General features: G+C 26.0%; 1 long non-coding RNA gene across 1 annotated transcript in view; it reads left to right on the top strand.

Moving 5' to 3' along the window:
- LOC132929779 (uncharacterized) overlaps positions 1–23,158 on the top strand; it is a 28,833-nt gene that overhangs the window by 1,015 nt on the left and 4,660 nt on the right. The gene's annotated exons all lie outside the window — the stretch shown is intronic.

Genomic DNA, 23,158 nt, shown 5'->3' on the forward strand with positions numbered 1-23,158 from the left:
ACCAATCCGTGTGTCAGTACCACGACGCGTTCCGCATCGTCGTCGGACAGGGGGTAGACCCGTTACATAGTACGAATTGCGGCTAATAATTGTCCGTCGAAAGGTAAGGAGTGATGTAATATGTCCATGGTGGCATTATTACCCATCAATAATATGAAAATGATTTAATATCATTGACTCGTCCTTTTGTGTCACCGGTAAGAACTGTGCTCCTTGACACGACGTGTCCGGCTCACCAACCTAACCAGTTAGGTTAGGTTAGGGGGGGGCACCCTTTAGGTGAGTATGTTTTATAATAATAATATTAATACGGTCATCAGTAATTTTATAAAATGTTTATTCGTCCATGTACGATCAACGTGTAAATAATTAAAATATTCACATGACAACCTCTAACGGGATGTTTATTCTATTATAATTTACAACACAGAAAACGATTAATTTTGTAGATTTGTACGTTATCGAAATTCGCGGTCAGCGTCAAGTCGATCATATAATACATGAATAATTATACGAATGTTGAAGGCGTTTGTGGGTATATCCAGTCCCGGATTCAGTTCGGTTGATCGTGTAGTAAGGTACCGGCTGATGAGAACTCAACGCTTTGACATACCTAATCCAAGGGCGGCTCCAGAGCCTAGGATAGGGGGGGGGGCAAGTTATAATTTCACAAAATCTTATAACAAAAAGAAAACAACAATTTTTACAACACAAATTCAAGACGTCTATTTTTTAAATTGGCGAAAATATCAATGATCTATTTGATTTAGAATATTTATTTTATTATAAACATTAAGTAGGCAATAAAATAATAATATCATAGTATCATACTATAGTATATTTTATATTAATATAGTTTATTTATAGCCTTATTTATTGGTTCTTTGTAAGAATAGATAGCAGCCAGCAGGTACATCGTATACACCGTCGTAAGCTCTATGGCTCATATAGTCCATATTATGACAATATTATAATATGCATTTTTTGTTAAAAATATAATTTTTTTTTATAAATACGGGCTTGGGGGGGGGGGGCCCTAGCCCCCTGTGACCTAATCCAACTACACCCGCTGGAGTTAACGACAAATAATATTCGGAAACGATATACATGAATTATCTTCGAAGACTTCGAGGACTCTTTCACAGTTATTTTTGGCCATCTTTGTGCCGAATAGAATCCATCAAACGACCGGAACGGTAATAAGTTTACAGACATAGAATCGCCGGGCAGAATTCCTGCTTTACCTTTCTGACGGGGAACTATAATACATTCTAACCAGTACCGAAGAAATTCTCCGTTCTGCAGCACTAATTGTTACCGTGATTATGGTATGAGCCCGACGGCTTCAATTCGGGGACAATTCTATATATTTGGCGAACGGCTCGAGAACAGCAATATAAAAGTGACAGAATAAGTTATTAATTAATTATAAAACGTTACTATTTTAAACATATCTACATATTATTAAATAAAACGCATACAATGTAATTTTTGACGTTTGCAGTGTCTATATTCACTCTGTATTCATGTAGGTATATAATGTGTTCGGGTTTTTGGATTTCTATGTTTTTATAAATAGAAAACATGAGGGAAGTAAAAAAATGGTTGAAATATTAATCCCACTTTATGTATCAAGACTATAAGCTGATCTTAATTTTTACACAACTTTGTCAAAGTTGTAGAAGATTGTTAGAAAAGCGCCATAGTGGTTTATAAAATATATTATTGAAAAAATCGTAAAAAAATGTCTTTGTTCAAAAATGTCGTTAAATCAACAATAATTAAGTATAGAAACGAAATGAATATTTATTAATTGATTTATCATTATTTTGGTTAATATGACAACGAGTTTACCCGTGGTCCTTGAGGATGGCTGGACGGTCCGAAAGAAAGTACAACAGGCATACATTATAAGAATTTCTTATAGAATATAATTTTTTTTTTTTTTAATTTATTAAAAATAAGTATATTTACAATCTATTATACATAGGTGTATAATGAGTAAGTGTGGTGACAGAGTAAATAAGTAACATATAAAAATAACAAGAGAAGGAAGGCTCCCAGCAGTGCCACCTGACCAGAAATTAGGGTTTGAGTTTATTTAATTAATGTTTTATTTTTATTTTTTTTAGTTAGGTGTTGAGGAGATCTCTTGGCCATTGCCTTTTTAACCTTCTAGGAATGATAGAGGTAGAGGATAAACTTTTAATGATGGGGTTTGAATGAGCGCGGAGCGTTGAGTGGAATTTTGAATAATAGGATTTGGCTAAGTCGTTAAGGGTTGGCATGTTCAGATCTTTATGGAGGTTTTTATTGGTAACATGCCAAGGGGTAGAGGTTATTAGGCGTAGGCATATCGCATATGGATTGGAATGCTTGGAGGGTTTTAGTGTTTGATGGTATCGCTGGCCCCCATAGTTGAATGCCGTATAGCCAAGCCGGACGGATTATCGATTTGTATATCGTAAGTTTGTTGGTTAAGGAAAGTTTTGATTTTAATAGGGGTCTTAAAAGGTGAAGTCTGGAGTTCACTGATTTACGTTTTTGTTTAAGATGCGAGCTCCAGTTGAGGCATTTGTCGAATATTAGCTCTAGGTATTTAACTTCGTCTGACGAAGGAATTACTAGGTTGTTAAATGTGACAGGAGGGCAAACAAATTTGCGCAATTTAAAAGTTATATGAGTAGACTTCGTTTCGTTTATTTTTATTTTCAACCGTTTTGTCCATAGATTTATCATGTTAAGGTGACTTTGGATCATCCGACAAGCGGTTGCAGAATCCTGGTGTGATGCTGAAATTAGTGTGTCATCGGCATATGTACTAAGAAAAGTGAAGGGTGTTTTGGGGATGTCGTGAGTGAACACAGAATATAGAAAGGGAGCGATATCACTACCTTGGGGGACACCCGCACTAATACGATGGCTGGTTGAATAGCTATTTTTTAAACGATCCTTAATAATAGGATGGTGCTGGGAGAAACTTCTTTAGTTTGTAGAGTAGCCCCTCATGCCAGACCCAATTCTTTCTTCTCCAGTGCGTTGGAGAAATAGTGTTATTTAAAAACTATATTAAGTAAAAAATTACGCATTAATTAAACAAACATACGCTTGTTTAACTAAATTAAGTAATAACCTAAAAATGACTCATTTGTCCAAAATAGATTGATATATATATATATAACTTTTACGCAATATAATTTTATTGTTCAAATTCTATTTTTTTATGTTTTGACGATATTAATATTTCAACTACGAATAACGATATTAACTAGGTTTAACTAAGTGAAGTAACCATAATAAGAATATAATAAGGACATTATATTTGTCAAAACTGGGTTAAGATAACAATTACGCAATGTACAAGTCAAACAATTGGTATAATTTTACCCATAGTCAAGTAATTTTTAACAAATAACGATGACTCAGTCGAAATCTGATCACACAGGGTATATTTAAAAACGAAAATGAGTGCAGAGGTTTGATCATGTGACACCATCATTATTGATATAATATTAATTTCGAAATAATTAAACAAACATATGATTGTTTGACTAAGTTAAGGAACAACATAGAAATGATGCATTCGTCCAAAATAGATTAGTGTAACACTTATACGCGATATTTTTTATATTCTTAGAATTCAAAAACATGATTTGTGGGGACAAAAAACATTATTTTTTACATTAAATTAACTAGTAATACGTAATAATATTATTTAAGAACTATGTTAAGAAAACAATTATGTTATCATAAAACAAACATACGAATGTTTAACAAAGTCAAGTAACAATAAAAAAATTATACATTCGTTTAAACTGGGTTAAGATAACAATTACGCTATATAAAACAATTTTAGTAAATTTTCTCTATAGGGTTTAATTAGATCTTCCGTCGAAGATTTAGAAAAAAATAATTGATTTATTTTCTAAATAAACATAATATTGTTTAAAAACTATGGTTAAAAGATTTTAAGGTTATCATGAGCAATAGGTTTGGTTTATTCACTATATTATATTTCCTATAGCAGATGAAATCAAATAATGAATATTTATTGTTGTTATGTTGTTACTTGTTACATTATATTTGTCGATACATATTTGTTTATTGTTTAGTTACTATGTGTGTTATATGTTGGATTATGGAGGAATCTATTAAAAAGAACTTGCAAATTATTTTTCATTTCATTTTTTAAGGTGTTCACATAATTTATATTCTTTGTGCATATCAAATAATTAAAATGAATTTTTCTAAACATTATTTTACAACTATAACAATAACGGTTCTTGTAATTTTGATTATCCCAGCAAATGCATATTTTATCGCGCTTGTCCCATACTATCGTAGTACGTTCATATTTTTATATTTAAAATTATCATTATTTTATTATTATTATTATAGTATTAACACAACTTTTACTATTACTTGTAATTTTAGGTATGGCACCAAGATATCCTTTCAATTTTGATATAGATGATGCTGGTATGGTAAAATTTATTTATGCATTATAAGTATTTTTTTTTAAAATTTAAATTTATTGATATTCATTTATTATAATGGTTTGCACAATTTGCAATAAAGTATTTAGAAAAAAAAACCAGTTATTGATGTTTAATTGCAGTTGACTAGAGACAAACTTAACTTATACCGATTATTACTTTTAATTTGTACAATTGTACATAATATTAAAATAATTGGTAGGTTAGGTTATTAATATGTTATAATGTTATATGTAATATAATTGTTAGACCTAAAGTTTTAAAAAAAATTATATTGCTTATGATTTGAGAAGAAATATTAAATATGCCCTTCATAAAAGTTATATAAAATCAGTTAATACATCTGTAAGTTATTACAAATTGTACAACATACAAAATTTATTTGATATATTGTAATTTTAACTGGTTGTATTCAAGTAATTTACAATAAATATTACCGTTGATTATAACTATTTATAATCAATGATATTACCTATGACCTATAACTTTAATATTGTTTTTTCTACATCGGTTTAGAGTAAAATTTATATAAGTGTTTACATTTTTAAAAATAATCGGTCATATGATTAAATTATTTTAGAGTCTTATGTGGAAATGATTTAAAAGTAGTCAAATTAGTACCACTCCGTGGTATAATAGTAGTCCAGTTAATCGCTGTATTAAATGTGTTACATTTAATTTAAATATATTTAATTGCGTACGAATAAAAATTCTGATAGGAAACTGTAATGGTCTTATAAATTTAAATGAATATATATAATATTTAATGCAATGTGTTTTACGATATGACTATTGGGTATAAAGTAATTTAATTTATATATAAATAATACATTTATTCATTTTTATTTATTTTATGTAGTATTATACAATATACAATGGGGGGAGGATATCTGGATATATGTTACAAGAAAAGACCGGATTTAATTGAATTAAAATTATATAAAAATTGTCTAATTATAGCAAAAAATACATAAAAATTCAAATAAATTGCACTGTAAAAATGCAAGTCATATAAAAAAATTTAAATTATTAATTATTATTAAATTAATTAAAAAATAAAAAATCCTTTTTTGAATTAAAAATGATAATTAAATATAATTCCAAATTATGTTCATTAAAATTAAATCTCTTATTACTTAAAATATGTTTGTACAAAGAATACATAGACGTCCTACTTCTACACTAATTGGTGCAAGTTTAGAAAAATTCAATAATATTAATTAGATAATACCTATTAAAATAAACATCTGATTTACTCAATATGACTTCATAGTAAGATTTAATAGTTTTATATCCTTTTTTTTTCATAAACATATTATTATTTATCTTAAGTTGTTTTTCCATTTGGACCAGGAAGATTTAAATATCTTCAATTTTTCTAAACATATTCATAACTTTGAGTAGCTCACTATTTGATTTTTCCAAGTTTTGTAAGATTAATGGATAACTCAGATAATTGTAATTTTATGAATGCTATAAAACAAATTTGACTGTATTATTTTTTTCAAGCTGTTTCAGTTTTTCCACACTGATAGAGATTAACATCGTCTTTTAAACCTTCAATCACATTAAAATAAATTTCAAATTTTTTTTTTTTATGTTATTCATTTTTTATGTAATCATAAATTTAGTTCATTAAAACACACAAAAATTTAAAAAAATTCCAAAAACGTGGGAAATTGCAAAAAATTGCATTATAAAATTAAGTAGGCAGAGAATGTACATAATTATAGTATAATTTTTATATTATAATAAATTCAATTTATAAGCATTAACTTGTTACTAATAATCAAAAGTAATGAATTTATAAAAACTTTAATATCTAATAATTTGTTTTCTTAAAGTAAGCAAAATAAGTCAATGGGAGGATAGGTATAACCTCTAACCTCACCCACCACTTCCCCCCCTCCACGGGCACGCCACTATTACACTGTTGTGTTTATAAAAATAATTTCTTATGTACATAAAAAAAAAGTTATATATTTCTTATGATAATGAAAAATGACGTTATTGAGTATATATAAACAAATTGGTGTTAGTATGAAGTCAACGTGTTAACCTACTTTGCAATATTGTTTTGCTAAATATGAAAATACTATTGTTTACACACGTGACACGTGTTAAAAGAATATAATATACAGCGGTTTACGTATATTTTTTTCTACATAGGTTTAAAATAAAATTAGTGTTTAAACTTTGAAAAGATTATTTAAAATAATTGGAGAGATTATTATTATTTCCATTAAGGACAGCGAAAGTCCTTCAAAGTTCAAGGACCTTCTCTATTACCAACTCTACTACATTTTTCCATCTATCTCTATCAACGCTGTCTGCTATTATCACTTCCTGGGTGCATTTGTTGAGATCATCGTTGACCTTGTCTGTCCAGCGCTGCCTAATGCAACCCCTAGGTCTTTTTCCATTTATCTTTCCTTCCAGAGCTTTCTTTAAAATTCCATTTGATCTCCATACATGCCCTGCCCACTCGATCGTTTGTTCATGAGGTAGGTATATTAATACCGGGTTTTTGGTAAATTTCTTGTACTTCTCTATTGGATCTTCTTCTGTACTCTTCATTTTTCAAAATAGGTCCATATATCCTTCTAAGTACTTTTTTTTCAAAACAAGCCATTTTTTCCTCATCACCTTTGGTAGTTGACCATGTTTCGGACGTGCATGTTAGTACTGGTCGTAGAAAACTTGAGTACTGGCGTTACTTTGATCGCCTAGAGAGGAGTTTTGACTTAAACAATCGCATCTAAACGCGTGTTCGCGCCCTATTTGTGCATTTTGTTCTCCAACTAAAATTTTTACACAATTTCTAGGTATTAGTCGTATACTTTTTCTAGGTTATCGTAAAAGGAGTCTTTATAATCATTGTCTGCCGTTTCTGTTGGTGCATAACAGTTGGTTATTGCTATACTAAAGGACTTCCCACCAATTATTAGATAGCATAATCGATTATCAACTGCTTCGAATTTCTTTACTAATTTTAGTAAAGACTCTTTTACTATAAAACCCACTCCGTACTCGTGTCTTCCATTATCGTTTCCACTAAAAAACTGTCATGTTATCTGATTTAAGATGTCTAGAGCCTGGCAATCTTACTTCTTGGAGGGCAATTAGATCAACATTATATTTTTTAATTATACTAATACATAATACATTTTAGGGCCCCTGGCTTGTACAGAGATCTTATGTTCCATGTTTCAAATCGAAATATTCCAGGTTTTCCGATTCCAGTTCCAAATCTATTTCCCAAATTATCTGTTGTTTTCTGAGGCCTAGTTGTAGTAGGTTTAGTAACATTGGTTTTTTACTGGGGCGGGTCATTAGCGCACCGCCAAACCGCCAACCTGGAGGATCAGCTGAGTCAACCAGTTAAGGTCATCTCAGAGCTTGGGACCCCGGGTTCACCAAACCCGTAGTGCTAATTGCTTAGCACCCCCTAAAAATAATTATATTATGATTATTAATACCACATACCTATATTTTTTTTCCAGCTGATTGTTCATGTAATATTTTTAACTTATTATTAGTAAACATATGGCAACTTTAAATAATTTTAATATTAAGTATTAAAAGATTGATATAATATATTATATTGCCAATTGTGTAATCTTAAATGATAGTTGATATTTCTGACTGATATCTTAAATGAATGATTCACAAAATCATATTTTTTGGATCTGTTATTGATTCACAGTTTTTTTTTATTTTAAAGTAGGCCACAAACAAGTCATTTCATATTCATACATTTTTAAAGCTATTAACAAAATATGTAAAAAAAAAAAAATAAAAATATTTTTAATTAAATTATTTACACTAAGTAAAATAAAGTAGTAAACAAACAATATTATATGGTATTTTAGATTCTGAGTGGAAAGATGAATGTATTGATCTTACAATGATGTGCTTTTCTGTGTATGCGTGTGTACAACAATAAAATATATTAAAAAATGTGCATAGATCTTCAACTATAAGGGTGATTTCTGATAGCAAATAGAACCTAGTTTTTTAATGAATAAATAATCATAAGCTTGACTTTTCTGAATTATCATTAAAATGAGAATAGCTTATTTAATAATTTTGAAACGTTAATTTAATCAATTTATTATGTTACTCATGCATAGTTTTTTATAATAATTTAATTTGAATTGTTTTTAAATTTAATAGTTTTACTGAGATATATTGCTTTATTTAAGAGTAAGTAATTATGGGGTAATTTTATTCTACTTTTTATTTTTTTTTTTTTAAAGAATATTGATCATATTTATAAGTAGGGTGCGGATTTGTATGTATTAAAAATTCAAAAATATGTACATATATATGTATTTAATTTTATTCAAATATGTAATTAAAAATACAAGATATGTAAAAAAAAATGTGTTTATTCTTGACAAAAAAATTGTAAAATGAGTATATTATTAAAAAAGTACGTAAATATAAATTATACAACACTACATTATATTATTATTTTATTAATATTAATTAGGAATACATTAAAATTAAAAATTAAAATCTAAAAATTTCAAAGTAATTAGTAAGTATTCATTCATTGGAGTTTGAATCTCAAAATAACAACTCATAATATAAAACGGCGATACATTACTAATTCTGTAAATAGCTCAATATTTAACAAAAATATGTAATATCAGTAAAATATGTAAAAATATGTAATTTAGATTAAATATGTAAAAATATGTAATATCAACCATAGCTTAAAATAATCAGATAGTCATGTAACATATTTCTGTAAAGGAATCATTCAAATATTATAATTCACGACAAATATGTAAATACATACAAATCCGCACCCTATTTATAAGTATGGAATTTTAGTTACTTAAGTTTTAATTGTTTGGTCAGTTCAGTGTAGTAAATTACCTCAAGTAACACTACATTATTTACATATAATGCTAATAAGTAATAGCCCTCTGGATGATTTTTGAAATTTAAAACCATATTCATCTCCATTCTCCTTCATAAATTTTCCAATACCTTATCAAACGGATTTGGTAACAAAGCGTAACTTTGTCTTATACCTGTTTTTAATAGTATAATAGGTTACGGTATTAGACTACCGACTTTAACTTTAACTGTTGTTTCCATTATACATGTCACACTCGTAATCAAAAAAGATTCTATGCGGGAGGAATAATTATTGTTACATTAAGCATTCAATAAAATATGTAATAATAAGAGATGTAAGCATTTAAAAACTAGGTCAAGAAAACAGTTAACAGGTTAACAGTAAGTTAGTATAATCATTTTTAAGCATATTATAATTAGGGTAAGGCAACAATTATATTACAACTGGTATATTTTATGCATACGCAATAAGATAACTAGGCTAAACATAAAAGCTACAATATAATATAATTAATATATGTATAAGGATAATGTGATGACCAAAGAAGAGTCAGTAGTAGTGATCGTTTCACTCGATTACGCTGCGTGATAATAAAGTGTTTTGAGATACAATTTTGGTTGTTTATTTATTACGAACGTTTGAGTGATCATAATTCAGTCGACATTATAATACACTTATTTGTCGCGATCCGTGTTGGTAAAGTTCCTTTTAAAAACGAGAACTTGTGCCCGTTCCTCGTTCTTGTTGGAAAAAGGAACTCATTCCGATTCCTCGTTTCAATAGCAAAAAAGGAAAGTGTTTCTGTTGCACTTATAAAAAGGAACGCGATCTCATTCTCTTAATTTTTTTTTTATACATACGATTTGAGCGATTGTCACTGTGGTTTTTTTTCTGTGGATATATTTTTAACCAGAAATAATCGGTTAATTTTTTGTGTTCAATACATTTTCTGATAAGTAGTTAATTGAACTCAGATTCGACATTGTAGATATCAGCTTTTGAAATTTTCTCACTTAAAATAGTCAATAAATACGTAAGGGAAAACTTACTAAAAAAGTGCCGGAAACATGAGATAAATAGGTAAATGAATTATGGCCTATTGCTTATCATCAAATTATTATAATAATGCTTATAAATATAATACTTATATATTATTTTATAACAATACAATATATATTTATATATGTTTAAAGTTTTAGTCCAAATATCATAGCAATGATAAAACAAACTTTTTTTTTTAAATTTAATTTAATTTCTATCCTGAAAATGGAAATGACGAATTTCGTGGCAATTTATTAGTGACTGATGAAGTGACACTAAATTATCAACACTAACCTAACGCGTTCTGTCTCAACACTGGTAGCGATAGCCGATTTAAATAAATGTGGTTGTATCTCGACTGTTTTGGGGGATATTCTACTGCCAATTTTAATATATAAATATATAATTATAAAATAAAAACAGTAATATCCGTAAAGTGGACTGTATATGATTTATTATGAATATCAGAATAATAATATTAATACACCGAGCGTCTTAAAAATATGTTAGTCCAACGCCAATTACTAAGAAAAATAATATAACCTATAAAATAATAAGCGATCAAATGAGCATTGTATTTATATGTATATAAATCAAAACACACACGACGTTGATAACAACAATTGTTGCGATAATATAACAAATAATAATACAAAATTGGACGATGATACGTTTCACCTGGTCATCTGGTTATGGCCGGCTGTAAGTAGTTAATTGAACCCAGATTCGACATTGTAGATATCAGATTTTGAAATTTTCTCATTTAAAATAGTCAATAAATACGTAAAGGAAAACTAATAAAAAGTGCCGGAAACAGAAGATAAATAGGTAAATGAATTATGGCCTATATCTTATCGTCAAATTATCATAATAATCTTTATAAATATAATACCTATATCTCGTACATACATATATATAAGAACATGTCAGTGTGAATCTCGTGCCAATCCCTCTCCTATATTTTAGTTTAGATGATTAACAATTTAAATTAACTAATGCTCTGTATTACATTAATATAATACATTTCTAGATTTAAATGCAAATAGTGAAATGCAAGTGGATTTTATGGGTAATTATTTAAAAATCACTAAATACAATTTTTAATATCACCTATGGTGGATTTATATTATTTTAGTTAATGTATAGCACTAAATTAGTTGTCATTATTCATTAGTTGTCATATTCTATAAGTTTTAAACTTTCTAAAAATAGTAGTTGCTCTACTATTTATTTTAAATTAAAATATTTACATAACTAATTCGGTTAATCTATACTTTGTACACTTATTACTATTGCATACCTACCTAGTAGATTTATATTATATTAAATAAATTATAAAACCCACACACGTAAGGTATAGTGAGACAATATTATTTGGGAAATTAGAAACACAAACATGCTAAATAGATTTGCTATACATGTTGGTCCATCAGTGTAGTTTGTGTTGATTACAGTATAGCTATTAATACAACTTATTGATACAATAAAATATATTATACATAATTTTAATGTATATCTAATCATATTATTTATTTTTATGTGGTAAAACATTAATTTTTTCTAACTACCCTGATAGACAGAACATTTTACCGATTTTGGTGTTCTCGTTTAAGTGAGCTTTTTGGTTAGTGGCGTGGCGTAATTGAGAATATTTTATGGGGGGGGATTAAAAATTATTATTCAAAACTGACTTTGGGGGACTTCTACACACATCGTATCTAAATTTAATATCTTATGACTAGGGCCCGGATTTAAATGCACTTAAAACCATACAAATATGCTCTAAAAAATAGCCAAAAATCCCTTTAAAAAACGCATTTTACCACAAAAATGACCTTAAAATGCCGTACTTATATTTTTTTATTCAATTTGAAATTTATAAATAAGCTATAATCATTATTTATTATTTTATTAAAAAAAAAAAAAACTGAAGATTTGAAATGGATGACATGCTTACGTTTTGGCCGTTTTAGGGATATATTATTCATTCTAAACATACCAAAATATAGATTAAAATTTATGTAAAATTAAAATTTTAAGAGCCTATTGTACTTACTACATTTTGAGCATGTTCGTGTTTAATATTAATTTGTTCAAACTCCAAAGATCTTCTATTTATCGTATATTGAATAAATATGCATTAAAAACCAATAAAATGACCCAATAATGCTAAAAATGCAAAATACAATTTGTAGCTTTGAAACCCTCGTTACATGAAACGAATTATGTACTTAGAAAGCATTGTGTAAGATCAACCAAAAAAAGATGCACTTTGCATTGAAATCCGGGACCTACTTATATCAATATAGTTATTTTATATAGTATAAAAAAATGATCAAAAAAGTTTATGAATTTTGGTTTTTTAGTTTTACTTATTATTAGAAATTTAGAATATCTCATCTCTCTATGTATGTAGTTTGTTGGTGCTGTAATTACTAATTAGTAATTAGGTACAATATGTGGCAGGGCTCCCGTGTTTATAAATTAATAAGATATCGAAAAATAAACATTTTTTATTTTAAACATCATGCTTATTGCTAACCGAATAATAAATTAATTATTTACTAATAAAATTAAATACTTTATTTGATTTCATTTTGTAATAATTTTTAAATTTTTATTTAAACTATTTGTAGGTAAAAGTTAATATATAAATACAGCTTTTGGGGGGGGGGATCTAACTTTTCTACCTTTTAATTATTGTAAATAATTATTTATCTATGTTTTTTAGATAATATTAGTATGTATTTTCTGTGATGATTTTTTAAATTTTTTGTTTTTTTTAATTGAATAAATATAATAGGATTTTTATAATAACGGTATACAGATTAAAGTAGTAGCATTTATCAATGAAATAGATTACTAAATTTTAAGTTTTATAAATCGACTAAAAAAAAGATATCTTAAAACTATAGAATTTATTTACTTCACTATATAAACTACTAAATATTAAATTTATTTACTGTGACAAATAACGAACCAGTAATCTTACCACTTCAGATTTCAACACATTTTTTTAAATTTAAATTTATTGTGTGTAGTTTTTAGAAGTTGGTCAAAGACTTTGAAGTCCAAAAATTGGACAAAAACTTATAGTCGAGAAAGTCGAACCTAGTTTTAAACAAATCGAACTGAATTGAAATCTATAAAAAAAGTTTGAAGCTTTACAATTAACCTATGTTAAAATAGTTGAAATCTTTTTGACTATCTAGTTGACTCTCAGGCCACATTCAAAAATTAAAAAAAAGTTTACGGGCCGGACGAAAATAAAAATTGTATTCTCTTAAATTATTTACTATGAAAAAAGAAATACTGTCTAAAACTTTAAAATAATGAAATGTATAAAAAATATTACGTCATTCTAAAATTTAAAGTGGGCCGTATACAATAGCGGTGCTGGCAGAATTCGCTGGATGGCCGCCGGTTGGCCAACCACTGATTTATAGACATGCAAAATTTTAAATTTTTCTTTTAGTTTTATTTTTATAAATTTCGAAAAAAAATTATTTAATAGATCAAAATTTTTAAAAATGTTTTAAAAAGCCCCACATTAATTGGTTCCTGTTTGATTTGACATATGATGAAAAAGGGTACACTTGTAATCGGTTTCAGACTATATATTTATTGATTTCGAATCACCTTTAATACTTTTACACATTTATAACGGCGTAGTGTTAATTTATTTTTACTATTATCGAGAATTTCTAATACATGACTGTTTTATTTTATAGATAGAGAATTGTTCTGTAAGTTTTTGTTTTTCAAATATATTTGATATCGAAATGTCTAATTAGTTTAAATTTATTGAATTTAATTAATAATAAAACTAAGTATATATATATATATATACTATATACATATATATCTAAGTAACTTATTACTTAGTAATAAGTAGTTATTCAAACCACTGAATAGTATAGTTTTAAAGAATTATTATATATTTTGTAAGTCGCGGTTTATGATTTTGGTGATTATTTAATATAGATCTTCGATAAAAATTAAAATATTGAAATATTTCTATTAATCAGATACTTTATAGGGTGATTTTTAAGATTAAACACTATTTATTTTAAAAAGTGTTGACTTTTTCAATTTTTAATTTCATGCTTTTTAAAACTATATAACATTTTTATTTTTTCACCCTTATATTTAATAGTAAAATCACTATCAACTTTTGATTTTTAAATGGCAACTTATATTTTAAATGTCATAAAAAAATAGGGCTTTTTTCATGAATTTAACAAAAATAATATGAACGTTAAAATTCATAAAAAAAATAAGTACATTTTGAATTTAGGTTGCCATTCGAAAATCAAAAGTTAATAGTGGTTTCATTATTAAATAAGTGGGCGAAAAAATAAATTGCTGACAGTTAATCACTCTTTAAATTTGTTCTTATAGATAACCAATCACGGCCAAGTAATTATTTAAGAGTTTAATAATTAGATTTATTGAAGATAAAAATAAATTAAGGGTATCAAGTGCTGTCGATGTAGTGCCACTCTGGAACGCGGTAACACAAATTAAAATTGAAATTTGAAATAAAGTAGTCGTCATTTGATTTCATTATGCGCCAGTTAAAAATCTTGAGAATATATCATACAATAATTCGGAACCCAAGGAGCTGGAGTAACGTAGCTATAATATTGTTTTTTATTCCAACTCGGATCTCTATGTTGTATTATTGATTAGTATATTAATCACTTCTCGTCCATTTTTATATTTTTGATTGTGTTTGGTGTATTATAATGGATAGTTATTATCAGCCTCTTTACAAAGACAGTCTAATATAAGAGTTTATCCTGATTGTTTGTTTGATTACGTCTCGTGTAATTTCATCAATAAAAGTATTAATTTTTAATATTCCCTCTGCTAGATGGCATATTTATATTCAATATACAATATTATTTTATTTTTTTATTTTCGTATTACAAAATTTAGTAATACAAATTAACATAATAAAACAATTTTTTTTTTCGTTAATCGAAAATATATTTTTTTGAGGGGGGGTGGGGGGGTTGACCTTCCCCCCTGTATACATACCTGGGCACCACCCTACCATGACTTCCGGGGCAAGAGCCCCAGTTTGCCTCCCTATATCAGGCTCTGTATCTATATGCAGTTTATTGAATTATAATATAAACTGCTTTATGTTCACAATACAAGCATATTCTAAATAATACCTACATTTTTAAATTTATATTTTATTCATCATTTTTAAAACATTGGATTTTTTTTTTTTTTTTATATCAATATTTCTATATTTTACAAATAGTTTATAGTAAAATATAATGCTATTATATTAGTACATATTTTGTATTAGTGTTTACTGTTTATAATATGATAAATTATATTGTTATTATGTTTTTGACAAAATAACATTTTAACTATTTTTTTATAGATTTATTCAGTAAGTTAAACTTCAAAAATTTTGTTTTAATAAGGTTTATTAAAATTTATTTTATTGACTATAAAAATTATACTCATGCATATATAATGTTTTTATTTTATTTAGCTGAGACATATAGTAAGTAATGTGTTTGTTTTATTATTACGTTTCTCGTAATACATTTTATCAATTTTTGTTATAACCATTATCATTACATAACAAAAACAAAAAATACTACATAAATGAAAAAAGAAATCAAATATGCTCTTGTGTCATTATTATTTTTTAATTTTAAAATATTAATCTCACTATTACAAATTGCGCAATTCAGTATTATATATAAATTAACTCTTTTTTTAGGGGCATTACGTATGTATATTTTTGTTTCGTCTTATTTTATTAAAATGTATTATTGTATTATGTTTGAAATTTAAAATTTGTTTCGTGGCAATAATTATTTAGTCCATTATGTTAATTTTTTAGAAATATCTGAGTACGGAAATATTAAAGAATATATTTTTAAAACATTCTTATACTTCTTAAGTTCTGGTATTGTTCATAAAGTTCACAAAACTATTATATACAATTTTTTAAGGGAATAAAAATATTAAAATGCATATTCCCGTAAAACTTAATAAAATTAAAACAATAGAATTTTTTAATAATACTATTAAAAGAACATAATATTAAAGTCTAATGGGTGATTCTTTTATCAAACAACACTAATTATATCAAAATTTATAAACCTTTTTGAAAATAATACATAGTTACATAGTATCTTACATAGTTTTTTCTATTTTTTATTATATATTTATTTAATTTTTTTTACTTTTTTAATGACATATATTTTTAATGCGTACTCCTTGGCAAAACATTTTTCACGATACTTCGGTACACAAAAATTAAAATTTGGAAAAGCAGTTTTTGAGCTATATGCATTTAAAGTTTGATGAAGACAAGTATGGTAACCCGCAAAATGTAAGTCCACTACTCCGATCGTCTTAACTTTAAAAAATGACTATGACTAAAACATAAGTCGTCCATATTTCAATTCTTATGCATTCAAGTACCCTGAAAAATATTCTGCTTAGGAATATTTTATTAAATACGTTTGTTGTTATTTTTATAAAAGTAAAAAAACGATACTGATGAATAATAGTGAAATATATACTTTTTTAGAAAAACGTGTTTTTTTATTAACCTCAAACTATGCAGAAAATATATTTTCAAAAAACGTTTATAATTTTGGATATATTAGTGTTGCTTGATAAAACAATCATCTAATATATTATCAATATGCAAACATTAGCATGTAGATCATCGCATAGAATAATATTGTAAATTTGATTAATACTACGATATTATATATATATATATATATATCTATATTTGCAGAGAGTATTGGTAAATATTATCCATTTTTATTTATTTATTGTTTTATATTTCATGTTTTTTCTGATGTATACAATTGAATTATTTGCATTTGGATAGTTACGATGTATTTTTTAAAATTAATATGAAGAAAAACTTTTCAAATTAATCAAAGATATGTTTATTTATACGTACAATACACAAAATGATAAATTAATAAATTATACTTAGTACCTCACTGCTAAAAATTAATTTTATGCGAAATAAATGAAAATCTGTATATATATCGTGTAACGCCGTAACGGGTGGAATAGCGGCCAGGAGATTGTAAATAATTTGTACATATTAAAAATTAACTCAACAACTATTTTTCACAGATCAAAAACGTACGTATGTTTATTTATTTTTTATATAATTAAGGTATTTCGTTTGCAACTTGGCCTATAATTTTAGATTCTAATTGGAGAATTTTGAACAATGTGTGTTTAATATTTTAATCCGGGTGCCATGAAAACTGTTACAGACCAAATACAAAAGTAGAAACAACCTGTTGTTGCACTACAAGTACTGTGGCTTGATAATCGCAGTATTATATCTAAAAATTTCACAATATTTTCTAATGGATTATGTATTTGAAGTTGGGTTTATTGTCAATGTCGCAATAGTACCACTTCTTGTAAAAGGCTTTACGCCAGTAAGCGATCGTCTGTGCGTTTGAAAAATGGAAGAGAATTTATGGGATATTGTGGTAATAAATTAAGACGCTCCAACTGAGGAAGAAAACTGTGACATCAAAGAATTCATTTGAATTCTACGAAGAATTAGAAAAAATAAATTACACCCAACTCTAGAAACTGTACCTATACAAATTCTAAAGGGGGATTTGATGGCTATAGGTACCGTTAACAACGATTTGATAGCCGAAACGTACAATTTTAAACATGTCGATAACTTTTATTATTTAAGAGTAAACATCAATTAAGATAATTTATAATACATATTGTGTTATTGTTTTTTCTTATATTACTTTATCACTAACTATAACAATACATTTTATTTTTGTAGATCAATTAAGTATGTAATTATTATATTTTTTTAAATTTATATTTAATTCAGTCATTATTTAATTGTGAACTAAATAGAACTGTTTGGTTCTAAACTATAGTGTTAAAATACTATAGGTTTCATCTGTATGATGGAATAAATTAGACATTATCGAAAAGTCATATCTTATTTTCGTTTTGTAAATAATTTATTACTAATTTGATAGAACAATATTATTAATAATTATAATATTAAAATTTCATTCTCTGAAAACTTGCATTTAAAAAAACTTCTAATAAAAAAAATAAAAAAAAAAATTTATCAACCGAATTTAATGGTTTTACTTAAAAGTTTTTGATTGCTAACTGACATTTATTTTTACTCTAAAAAAATATATTAAAGTTTGAAGTTTAAGTAGCTTTCTTACGGAATTACTGAATATTTTGAAATTTTGATAACTCATAGTTCATTATACATTTCAATAGTTATTGATTATTATAACTAATTAATAACGATTATAATTACATTTTTTTAGATATTATTAGAGGTACGTAGATGTAATAACTAATTTTTAATTTAATTTTTATAAAATTTAAAATTTAATCTTCAATACTTGATTTTAATGTTTGATGATTAGCCTATTCTGCGACCTACGTCACCATAACCGACCTTCATCATATTATAAACACTAAATTATTGACTATTGGAAGATTTAAATTATCTTAACTAATACTATACTAAATTCGAAATTCAGTATTGCCCATTGAGGAAAAGCAAATGGTATCTAACTAAACGATTAAGTCGATGACCTTTATCACTTGAGATTTGTACCAACTATTTATATTTGATCGTTTATGATTCTCTTACACTTTACATCAGTAGTGGCATTTGTAACATTTTGTATTTAGATTTGACGAGGCCGCTAGTTTCAAATATGACTAAAATGAATGTGTCTTATTTCAAATTCACATTTTTGGTGTTTAATAACATATTATATAAATGTATTTCCAAAACCAAAAATACCTTTACTTTTCTTACTAAGAAACATGAATAAACAATTTCAGAACAATTTTATCACTCTATTTTGTTTTAATAAGAGTTATTATACAATTCAATTTTTTTTTCAATAAGTATTGTACGACTTTTACGTGTCCATATACATTGTTAGGAATTTAAAATAAATATGATTAGAGATTTCAGAGATGGTTTTATAAATATCTTAAAATTATTTCTACTTTCTACACAAACTATAAAATGTATCTTGATTTTTTCCACGATTTAAATAAAAACTTATAACAATATATAATATATATATTATATACATACTCATAATTTAAATAATTATTGTTCACAGACTATGAACGTACGTATTATGTCTTTATTTCTTAAATAAATTAACAATTATTATAAGTTATTTCATCATGAAACGCGGCCTACAATTTTAGATTCTGAACCTAGATGTTTGAATAATGTGTGTTTTTAATTTATTTTTTTTCGAAACTGTAACCAATGTTTGTATTTGTAATATTGAGGCTTTTCTAGTATACATTTTAATCTAACTGGTAAAATGTGTGGTCAATGTTGATAGGTGGATAAATCGGAATATTAATGCAATACTTATTCTCGCAAAGCTAATTTTTGTTGTTGTCAGACATGGAATTATTAGATCTAATAGTACTATTAAGTTCTTGACTACAACACTTAAAATAATTGGTTGTAGAAATTTTTTTTTATTTATGTACGAGTTTGTTTTTTATTAGCAGTATAAATAATTTAAAAGAAACCTTTTATATATATTTAAAGTGTTGAATGATAGAATATTTTTATTGCCATAAATATTTAAAAAAAATAATTACTTAAATCAAAACCTAACATTTAATTTGTTTATTAATAACATAAAAATATTTTATTTATTTTGATTGAAACATGTTACATTAACTTTCTTGTCTTTTTATAATATGTGTCCATTAACTAAGAAATAAGAATTATTGGAAATGAATTACTTTTGACCCCTAAAAATATGACATTTCTTAGATAATATTCTTACCTTAAATTTGATAATAGGTTAATTTACTCTAAAGCTAACATCAAAAAATGTGTGCAACTGAAATCAAATTTGCTATGATGTATGTTAAAAGGACAGAGACTGGTATAACGTCCTTTTAATAGGAACACCTCAATAGCTATTATTAATAACTTGTTAGTAACAATTGCAATTTCTTTTTTAGTTCGAATACAAAGTACGTATATATTATTATTATTTTATTTTTATGTATGCAATTTCGTTTTTGAAAGTATATTTTTACATGATTTCCAGTGAATTAAATTCAACATCTATATAACATCATTTTAGGAAAAAATTATTTTTATGATTTTTACTTTTTTGAATGGCAGTATGCAATTTTAATTTTATATTTTGAACCAAAAATATTTTAGTTTATTTCGATATATAAAAATTGAAATTCTGACGCATAGTTTATAAGTTATATATTATTAATTATAAGTTATATCATATAATTTCATTTTTTTTATTAATTAAATATATGTAATTAAAATGTATAAATATTAACAAAATACAGAAATGTGCAATAAAAATGTATCGAATCCGATTTGCCATGTCTATTTTTTTAAACAAATATGCAAATACATTAATTACTGTGCTCTAATTATAACATTGTACATATTTAAACTTAAAGTTTGCTAATTAGTAGACCAACATTTTACGTGGTATGGTTTGGAATAATATCTTTCCACTCTGCTCACCGAATTTCAATTTTGATACATCGAAATACTCTGAAAAATATTCTGCTTCAGAATATAAAATTTAAAATGTTTGACGTCATTCAAATAAGTAAATGATTAAATAAATATTTATAAATATAATTTTAAGATAATATGTTGTTTTATTCAAACGAAAATTAAACTAAAATGAATTGCCTGCAGGAATGGTAGGTACGTATTATTCTTTTATTTAATATATATAATTATGGTATTTTACGTGAAATAACGCCTACAGTTTTTGATTTTGAAAATAGAATTTTAATAAATGTATTTTATTTTATTTATTGGAATAGAAAAAATGCTGTATTTTAAACATTCTCAAATCTACAATACAGTAGACATAATCATCAGTTCTATTATTTTTTTCATTCAGCGCTTACAACCATTTAACACTTACAGTTTAATCGAAACCAATTAGTTGCTAAATTTTAAAAATTTACTCCTACTAAATTTTCCTATACTCTCATCTTAATTTATTATTTATTGTTTATATTACTTTATTACTAATAAATATAGTAATTTTTTTTTGCAGTTCCACCTAATCGTAATTATTACATTTTTTAAATAAATATTTAATTAGTTAACTAATTTATGCTTAATAAATACAGTTATTTTTTAATTGTTATCTAACTAGAACTTTTTTTTTTTTGCAGTACGTGCTAGTTGTAATTATTATTTTTTAAATTAATATTTAATTAGTAAACCAATCGATGCTTAATAAATACAGTTAAATGTGATCTAACAAGGACTGTTTGGTTTTAAACTATAGTTTTAACACCAATATGCTCAGTCTACGTGGTAAAATAATGCACAGATTACCAAAAAATAATTTCTTATATTCAGTGTGTAAATATATAATACTCATTTGATGGTTTAATATTATTAATTGTTATACCACATTTGCATGTTTTTCTGAAATCATACTTTTATTATAGGCTAATAAAGATTACAAAAAAATAACTTAACAACCAAATGTCACATGTCAGATTTCAGACACCCATATGTCATTGCAAATCAATCAGTATAGTTAAAAATTTCAAATATCTAGGTATTGAAATGTGCTCTGATTTGAAGTGGAAAAATCAAATTGCATCTGTTTGCAATAAGTTGAAAAAATTAATTTATATAATAAAACAACTTCGTGATATTCTACCACCTAAAGATATTAGAATATTTTACTTAGCTCTTGTTGAATCGCAAATTACATATAATGGTTTAATAGGTTGGGGTGGAGCCTATGATAATGTTCTCTCCCTACTTCAGACATGTCAAAACACAATTATCAAAGTTGCAACTAAAAAAGACCGTAGATATCCAACCGAAAAAATATTTAAAGAGTTCAATGTATTGAATATTAAAAACCTGCACTTTAAAATAAGCATTGTGTATATAAAAAACAACAATATACTGCTCCCTTTGAACCATAGTGTCAATACTAGGTACGCACTAAATAAACATTCTCAATTTTGGCCAAAAAAAATCGGCTGTCGAAAGGTTTTTGATTTCATAGGGTTTCAGATTTTCAATTGAATGCCAACTTAATTAGCAAACATGCCATTGCCATTGTTTAAGAAACATATCACACACTGGTTAATGTATGAATGTTACGTCACTAAATATGATTAAAAATATACCACTATGTTCACACACATATTGTCATTCAGAATCTTATTGTTACCTATTGTTTCCTATTGTTATCTTTCTAAAATTCTAAATAATGATATACTTTTATAAATCTACCTATAACTTATTTTATCTGTTTTTGTTTTTTTTTTGTTTTTAAAAAAGTTTTTTAAGTGTTACAGTATAATCGAAACCAATAAGTCACTAAATTTTAAAAATTTACTCCTACCAAATTTCCCTATACTCTCATCTTAATTTATTGTTTATTGTTTATATTACTTTATTACTAATAAATATGGTTTTAGTGTTTGCAGCTCAATTTGATGGTAATTATTACATTTTTTAAATAAATATTTAATTAGTTAACTAATTTAGGCTTAATAAATACAGTTATTTTTTAATTGTTATCTAACTAGAACTTTTTTTTTTGCAGAACGTACCTATTGTAATTATTATTTTTTAAATTAATATTTAATTAGTACACCAATTGATGCTTAATAAATACAGTTAAATGTGATCTAACAAGGACTGTTTGGTTCT

This window comes from Rhopalosiphum padi, chromosome 4, assembly GCF_020882245.1.
Source record: "Rhopalosiphum padi isolate XX-2018 chromosome 4, ASM2088224v1, whole genome shotgun sequence".
NCBI lineage: Eukaryota > Metazoa > Arthropoda > Insecta > Hemiptera > Aphididae > Rhopalosiphum > Rhopalosiphum padi.